The sequence below is a fragment of the Eucalyptus grandis genome, chromosome 1, assembly GCF_016545825.1.
Source record: "Eucalyptus grandis isolate ANBG69807.140 chromosome 1, ASM1654582v1, whole genome shotgun sequence".
In the NCBI taxonomy this organism is placed as follows: domain Eukaryota; kingdom Viridiplantae; phylum Streptophyta; class Magnoliopsida; order Myrtales; family Myrtaceae; genus Eucalyptus; species Eucalyptus grandis.
In genome coordinates this window covers 9,195,885-9,204,301 of record NC_052612.1, presented here as the reverse complement: position 1 = coordinate 9,204,301, position 8,417 = coordinate 9,195,885, and the positions used below count along the sequence as shown (strand labels likewise).

At 43.5% G+C, this 8,417-nt stretch overlaps 1 pseudogene; it reads right to left on the bottom strand.

Moving 5' to 3' along the window:
• Positions 1 to 6,743: 6,743 nt before the first annotated feature.
• Positions 6,744 to 7,907, bottom strand: LOC120295314 (annotated as a pseudogene).
• Between the last annotated feature and the right edge of the window lie 510 nt (positions 7,908 to 8,417).

Genomic DNA, 8,417 nt, shown 5'->3' with positions numbered 1-8,417 from the left:
TATCAAGTATGATAGCCTCCACCGAGCCACTATTCTCTTGCATTTCATTTTGTGCATCAGCAGACTCCTTTGTCCTTATGAAGGTGACATTGTCAAACCTAAGTTGGGGAATCAAGATAAAGAAATTGAATCAATATCAATAATCGTAGGGAAAACCTTCAAACAGAGATTGACCAGGGTTTGCACCAAAGAGATGTATAATCAGAGACTACAACACCGTCCGTCTCCAATCCAGTAACAATATGCACAAAGTTCAGGCAATACATTTTGTGCGAACGCATGTGTTCGTGTCTATAGAGAAGGTAGCTGGCACCTTAAAAAAAAAAAGGAAAGCAGGCACACCAAAAGGTACAAATATGATGCTTACATTACATGAACCATCAAATAGAAAGAACATTAGCGTAATTTAGAGGCAGCAAAGCATTAAAAAATCACTCGTTACTCTTATTTCAATAGAGAAAAAGCATTTTTCCTTAGACAACCCGACATACAATCGACCTATAAAACAGTTCTTCCACAGCAAGCAACAATCCGGGGGGCACTACAACTGCCATTTCCATTATAACCTCGTAACGAATCATCGACTTCTCGGACCTCCAGTGGAAGCTCTACTCGGTCAATGACGCAGAGTAAAACAAAGAAATTCCAGCACCCCATCTACGATAAAAAGAGAACGAGTAACCCGCACCTTAAGTCCTAAACCTTATGTAACGAACGCAATCTAGCCCCGCACTTCGACTACAAAGCGCAATCGAGTCCTAAAATTCCCAATTAAGCCCTAAAACTCAAATCAAAACGTAGGAAATCCTCTAGCGAACCCGCGGCCGACTCCAGACGTTTCATCCAGAGGACTCCGATTGCGTTCTTCCGTGGATATACGTACAAACCGCATAGAATCTAAGCGAGTTCAAACGATTGCGCGGCTGCAGCACAACGTTCCGGAAACCAAAACGAAGACGGAGCATCCATTTGGGACGCCAGCAAACCACCGAAACGACGGAATCCGTACCTGATGAAGGACTTCCCCTTGGGGCCGGTCGTGATGTTGGGAGACAACGTCGTGGAGGAGGAAGGTGGGATCACGGACCGGGGGGTGCGGAGGCCCTCGCTGCCGCCGTGGAAGAAGAAGGCGTTAGAGCGGGAGGTGAAGGCCTCATTGAAGTAGTCGTGGACCGAAGCGTCGACGGCAGCGATCGAAACCAGAGCCCCGACGAGGAAGAAGGAGGAGAAGAACCCTAACCGACGATGAACTCTGCACGATTCTCTCACTTCCATCTCCTTCCTCCTTCACCCTCTCTCTCTTCCTGAGAAGAATGAGCTTTGACAAGGGAACTAAACTCGGAGCTGAACTGAGATGCTTTCCATCTTCCTTATTTTAATTTCTGAAAAAATAAGGGGAATTTTCCCTACTTTCCGAATAAGTAAATTTGGATTATTTGGATGAAAAATGATCAAACTTCCAATTTCCATTTTCTTATTTTAACTAAAGTTAGGATGAGTAAAGAATATTTCACTACTGATAGCATAAAAGATTTGTTATCAACTTGGGTAGGTTCTTAATTTTCATGAAAAATTACGAATCATATGATTGAAAGAATTTGTGGCTATCAAAAGGAAAAGTACGCCCGCGTTAAACAAAAGTTACGACTAATTATGTAATTTTTTAATAATGGAAAAGAGGATGTACTATCAGCTTAGGCAGATGGCTATTTCTTGTGGACAATTAGAAATCATTGGATCTATATTACTAGCGATGACAAAAAGGGAAATTATGTTCCGTAAGGAAGGTTACAAAATGATATGTGATATGTGAGTTGCTATTATCAACAAAAATTGTGAATCTCAAAGGAAGACTACTCATATAGGAGGATCTTGAAAAGATTTCTTTGTAGTTTCACATCTAAATTGAAAATAATTAAGTTGTTTTTCCAAATGATACCGGTCTTTTCTGGTACGTTTATGAAAGTAGATATAAACAAAAATCATAATTTCAATACAATATGAATCTAAAAAACACCTTTTTGTCCGGCTTGATTTAATGGTAATTGTAATTTTTGGAAACAATGATTTGACATGGGTTTACAATCTTCATTAGACATAGGAAAGTAAATTCTAACTCTTGTTAATATGATGCATTCGGAGATTTTAATATTCATGATATGTCGAAATTTGTTATCAAACTAATGGGGAATACATGGAATATAAAATACTTTTTTTATTAGTTTTTTTTTTTGGTTAGAACTTTTTTTTTTTATTAGTTTGATAATTGCATAACTAGGACTTATGCACATTAACATAGACACTCTTCTAATCTTGTTCTCTACTTTTCGTTGAATGGAAGTCCACGAGCTGAGCTATGATGGACTTTGACTAGAGATAACTTAGCCGTTGTTGGATTTTTAACTTCTAATTTTGATATTTTAGTCATAACAAGTCAACAACTACTTAGCTATCAGTAAACTTGCACATTCTTAACCACTGGATTTGCCCTAGTGGCCACCCTTCCAGCATGGAAGGGGGAAGTGGGGGTTCGAATCCCCACATTCTCAGGGGTTAGGATGGGGATGATTTAGATTCAAGTATGGGTTTCGACTTCCACGCGCCTACGAGAGCGGGGCAAAAATTCTGAGAGTGAGAGTTAGAGTAGGAGAAGAGTAAGACAAAAAAAAAAAAAAAAACTTGCACATTCTTTCAATTTAATGTCTTTGCGAGGCCGGAACTAGCGCACCAATATAAATCAGAGGAAAATTACCGAAAGAGTCCTAATTTTTTTTTGGGTCAATTCCGTCATAAATCTTTTAAAATTAAATCAATTCAATTCATTTGACCAATTTTGAGCGGCGAGCGCTATCTTGAAGGCCAATCGGTGCTGGCTATTTGGGCAACCCCGACATAAATAATTTTAAATAATATTTTATTTTGTATTAATTTTTCCTTTTTCTCTTTCTCTTTTTTTCTTTGCCAGACTAAATTTAGCACAAATGCAAAAGTTTTAAAACTAATTAACAAAAAAAAGATTAGGATGGAATAGGAAAAATTGCAATAGATTTATGACATTTTTGGTAATTATGGATCGGGTAGATGCTCAAAGAGCTCTGAATACATTATTTTAACTTGTCGGCATAAAAATTGAAAAATTGTATGATTCTATCTTATTCGATTTAGTTGAATTTGAATCGGCAAGATCCATTAGCATCTATATTTGCATGAGTTCGGTGAAAATATTTACATTTATTTAGTGAATACAAAGTCAACCTAGCTAGCGTGAAACATTGGAGACAGGTCAAACATGTGATGGGTTAGGCACTCTGATTCTAGGTATTTTTCGTCAAATTAAAAGGATTGGAGCTTGATGGTTTTATGTGATGGGCTTAAGGCCCGTCCGCCCATGTTGGGCCTAAAGCCCGGCCCATAGGATTAGGGCCCAAATGGATGAAGGGGACGTTTCATTTTGGAGGGAACGTATATAAGGGATGAAAGAAAGAGACGTATACACCCTTTGGCATTTTGGAGAGCTACGTACGTTACTCTCCCTCTCTCCCTCCAAAAAGAAATCGAATGCTAAAGGCGACGCCATCTTCCCTTCAAGGCTCTTGACGTTACAATCACCATCGGATCGAACAGGATCGGATTTCTCTTCCTCTTATCGGCGTTGGTGTTTAATCTGTGGCTAACAAGGTTACGCTCGAAAGGGTGGTGTGCTTTACGATCGGTGATACGTGATTTTCCCGGGCTTTTCTTCCGCATTCGTTTTAGGGGTTTGATTTAGTGTCGAATCCGGTTTTTGGGGAATCCGACAATCCCAACAGAGCTAACATTGTTAGAAGCAGAAGGAAGGATAAATTGCTTAGGAGTAGGAAGGATAAATTAATCAGAGAGGTCTCTAATTTTGGAGTTTTTGCCTGAGCAAATCGTGTACCCATTATGGTGTAGAGTATTGTGTAAGCCCACTGCACCGTCTTCCTTTTGATAGGCAAAGCATGGTAGCATGGTGTCTTTCGATCGTAGAACTAAGTAAATGCTTAATAGCAGTATGGTTTTACTGCCTAGATTGCTGCACATTGAAATGTTATGTGAATTCAAACCTCACAAGATTTGGAAGGTTCAATTCTCTCCAGCCACATTCAAACAAAAATTTGCAATGACCAATAAATCGTTGCTCTTTGGTAATTGATGTGTAACATACTATGAATTAGGAATTAAGAGAAAGTATCTCATGCAACTCCTCACTTGTTTCCTGCACAGAAAGTTTACTGATTTCCTGGGGGCAAACAAATATCCACGACCTGGATTTAGGCCTAGCTATCATCCGAGCACATAGTGTAGTTAAGAACAACTCTCATCCCCAGATGGCTATGATCTTCATTTGTTGTCTATGAAGTTTAAACATGCTGAGCTCAAACCTAATTAATTTCACCTCCTGCCACCCCGATTGACATTCGCAAAGCGTTCGATGAAGCCAAAGTGAAATTGAATACATTCATTGCCGGAGACTTCTGACGAAACTTGCAAAGGTCAAACACATGCAGGGAAGATCAGGTTGCGCTGAGTTGTCGTGTTGATCACTTGCTGGTGGGCACAGAAACCATTAGCACCATAGAGCTTTAACCTTTCCTATACGGATCAAAGGAAATTAACAAAGATGGTTTAAAGGATATGGGTAAAAGATGAACAAAATGAAGCCACACCTGTAACAACTTACATAAAACAGAAATATATGCATGAAGCTTTTTCATAAAGATGCACGCCCACCAGCAGCGGACATAGACTTCTCAAGTGCAGTGATATTCAACAATGAGAAAGACCAATTCTCATTGGTCTTTGCCAAAGAGACATGATTTTGCTATGTGATTCCTGACAGAAAGCAAAAGAATCATATACATAATTAGGTCCTCCAACTTCAAGGAGAAAAGTGTTTTCTTCATACATCAGGCCAAATAATGGATTGCCTCTATTGAGAAGAAAAGGGGATCTGATTTAACATTATTGGAAGAAAAGGGAACAAAATAAAACGCATTACCTCCAGACTCCTAGCATAATTGCACAAAGCCTTCATAGCAAGCTCAACTCACTGTAGAAGCGACATAAAATCCAACCCCTGCCCAGCAGCCATCGCCCCTCCTATGCTTGGAGGAGGAGGGCCAACTGCCCCGATGCTTGGTGCAGGACCATAAGCCACTGCAGGAGGTGTGTATGCAAATTTTTGTGGCTGCTAGACATTAAGCACCACAGGAACAATACTGTTGTTACCAGTAATAGATACTTTCCTCATAGTTCCATCATCCATTCTCTTCCCTAATCCCTTCCTAAACTGCTCCTCCTCCCATATCTCGTCTTCATCGTCCTCAACCTCAGTCTCTTTTCTCAATGGTGCATCCACCGCCCCTATAGTCAAAACTCTCGAAAACACCTTTCTTTCCACTCTCGATCTTCCCTTTGAACATGGTGATTCTCCCCTGAAACTCTGGCTCCTCATCGCTCAAGCCCTCAGCCATGCCATGATTACACCCTCCATCCAGCGAAGTATAGTCCGCGCAGCTGCCCGCGATTGCCGCAGCTGCCCGCGATTGCCTCAGCTGTTCTCTTCGCCCTTGTCACATTTATCATTGCCTGATTAGGAAACAACGACCTAGACGAATCCTGCCTCTTCGCAAATCGTAGCCAATTGTCTCTCTGCATCATCTCTATACGAACCTTCCCTTTTCTCCTCAGATGCCTTTCCTTTTTCACACTCTTCCTCATTAGAGCTCATTTTATCCACTTGCCTCAATGTTTGTTCGACTGTGGCATTGTGTTTCACGAGACCCTTCAAAACAATGAAGAATTCGGGTTTAGGGTCGGGCCTAGACTTCGATCCCGCAGCATAGCGAGAGCTCCTCGATGAAGCAAGGGTCCTCGTATTTTTTTGGAGCTTGCGCAAGGCTTCTTTGGTTTAAGTGCCAACTTAAGGAAGGACATTCAAAGGCAAAGTACTGGCGGACAAATAATATTGCTCCTCTATTAAACCAGGAAAGGCACCGTCATGGACGGAAATTAAAGCACAAATATGAGCGTCTTACCACGTTAAGTATCACTCATGTCGAGCGTCTTACCACGTTAAGTATCACTCATGTCGAAAACTAATTCCGGCTTTCAGTTTCATAGAAAAGACAAATCACTCATAAAACTATTCGATCTCAAAATGGAAAGAAAATGAAGCAATGAACTTAAAATGTTATATCAGCTATTGAAAACCAATGCTTATTCCTCAAAGAAATGGAGGTACAAATAGCAGTTAAAACAGTTCTCTCCTTGTCCCCGGTATGAATTACTTGGGAGGGGTTAAAATTGGAGGTGCATAATGACAACGCAAATAGAATAATGCACGACATTCTCTCTCTCTCCTCTGAAAGGCCGAAAGGAATTGGAGCTCGAGCTAAGCTGCAAACTACTACGAACCTCCATAAATGATGTAATAGGTGGAGCCCCACAGTAGCTATGGACAGGGAGGAAAGAGTGCGCACAAAAATTCAATACACACCAAACCAAACGACTTGAATGACGCATGAAATGAATGCAACGCATTGGAATGTTTGCTTTCCCCTCAAATCCAAACATTTCTCTTTTTTTTTACTCAATTGCTTGGGTGGGGAAATGAGATTCTCTTCTTCTTTTCCCATTTTCTCATGAAATACACCTTGAAAACAATACATTATAGATATCACATCGCCATCACCACTGCCATCACTATTCATAGAACATAACATACACATACGTATATCAATTCGGTTAACACCAAGCAGATGCGACGGTGAGAGTTCGGCTGCGCCAGCCGAAGCAAACCCCACCATTCTCCTCTTTCACCGTCAATCCCAAATTCCAGCCTCAAGAGTCGAGCCATGCCCTCAATGATCGGGTCATGTGTCGACCCAATGGCTTCAACTTGAACCCAGCCATCCCCATGCGGGCCCTCCACTCCTCGAACACCTCGCATCTTTCCACCCTGTCCCGACCTTCGCAAGAAACCAAGTTCACCAATTTCCAACTCAGCCGCTCCTCCGCCCTCCGTCGCTCCAAGCAGTCCAACAAAAATTCAGACTCGAACGACTTGAGCAGCGCCCTGTAGTACGCCAGTGCCTCCTCCACGTGCATCGGGAACGGCGCCGTGTTCCCGTTCATCTCCTGCTCCACCAGCGTCACCACCTGCAGCGCCAGCCCCTTCACACGCCGGAGGAGCTTGTCGCGCGTGTTCTCCGTGGACACGCTCTCGTTCGGCATTTTGTACAGCTTGAACACCAAGTTCACCACCAGCACCTCGTCTGGCTTGTAGCCAAGTGATTCGCCGCACAACTCGCTCAACTTCTGCCTCACGATGTGGAATACTAACCTAACTCCTCTCTCGGCTGCGACTTCACTCAATCGATCCCCAACCATCCTGAGCCTCTCCTCACCGTTGAAGCTATCTGCGAGGGTCGTGATCTTGAGGGTGGATTGATTGCCCTCTGACTTATGGATAGCGCGCGAAGGAGATCGTAGTACTGTCGTTCCCAACCAATGTCGAAATCAATTACATGAACCTTGTTAGTGGAGGGTTGCTTCAATGCAACCTTTAAAATCGCGTTATTGGCAGCCATGAAACCGAGCTTAAAACAAGGAGACACATCGTAAAGTGACCGAACCGACAACACATGTTCCTCGCTGAACAACTCCGCCACGGGTGGGCGGTAATCGACTGGGCTCACACGCGATTTAAGCGCAGACAACATGGATCCCATCAATTTCTGTCTTGAATAACCCATGAGGTTCGGCAGGGTAGACAAGTGCGCCAGCATCTCCGGAGCCACGTCTACTCTGCCCTTGCATATTGCCGTCGCAGCCTCCAGTAGTGACTACTTGGCACACAAGCGCGTCGGGATCTTCGAAGCCATGTCTACTCTGCCCTCGTATCGCCGTCGTAGCCTCCACTAGCAACTGCTCGGCAGACAAGCGCGTCGGGATCTCTGGAGCCACGTCTACTCTACCCTTGGATATCGCCGTCGCAGCCTCCACTAGTGACTGCTCGGCAGACAAGCGAGTCAAGATCTCCAAAGCCACGTCTACTCTGCCCTCGTATATCGCCGTTGCAGCCTCCACTCGCACTGCTCGGCAGACAAACGCGTCAGGATCTCCGAAGCCATGTCCACTCTGCCCTCGTATATCGCCGTCGTAGCCTCCACTAGCGATTGCTCCCACGAGATAAAAAATAACACCGGAGACCACTGGACGGGGGTCTCGACGCTGTCCACCGGAGACCTCTGGACGGGGTCTCGACGCTCTCCACGAGAGACCTCTGGAGTCTCCGGACGGGGGTCTTGACGCTCTCACTTCCCTTAGAGACCCCGGACATGACACAGGCGTTGCTCGGGACCTGCGAGACTTCATAGGACTCAGCCTCACTC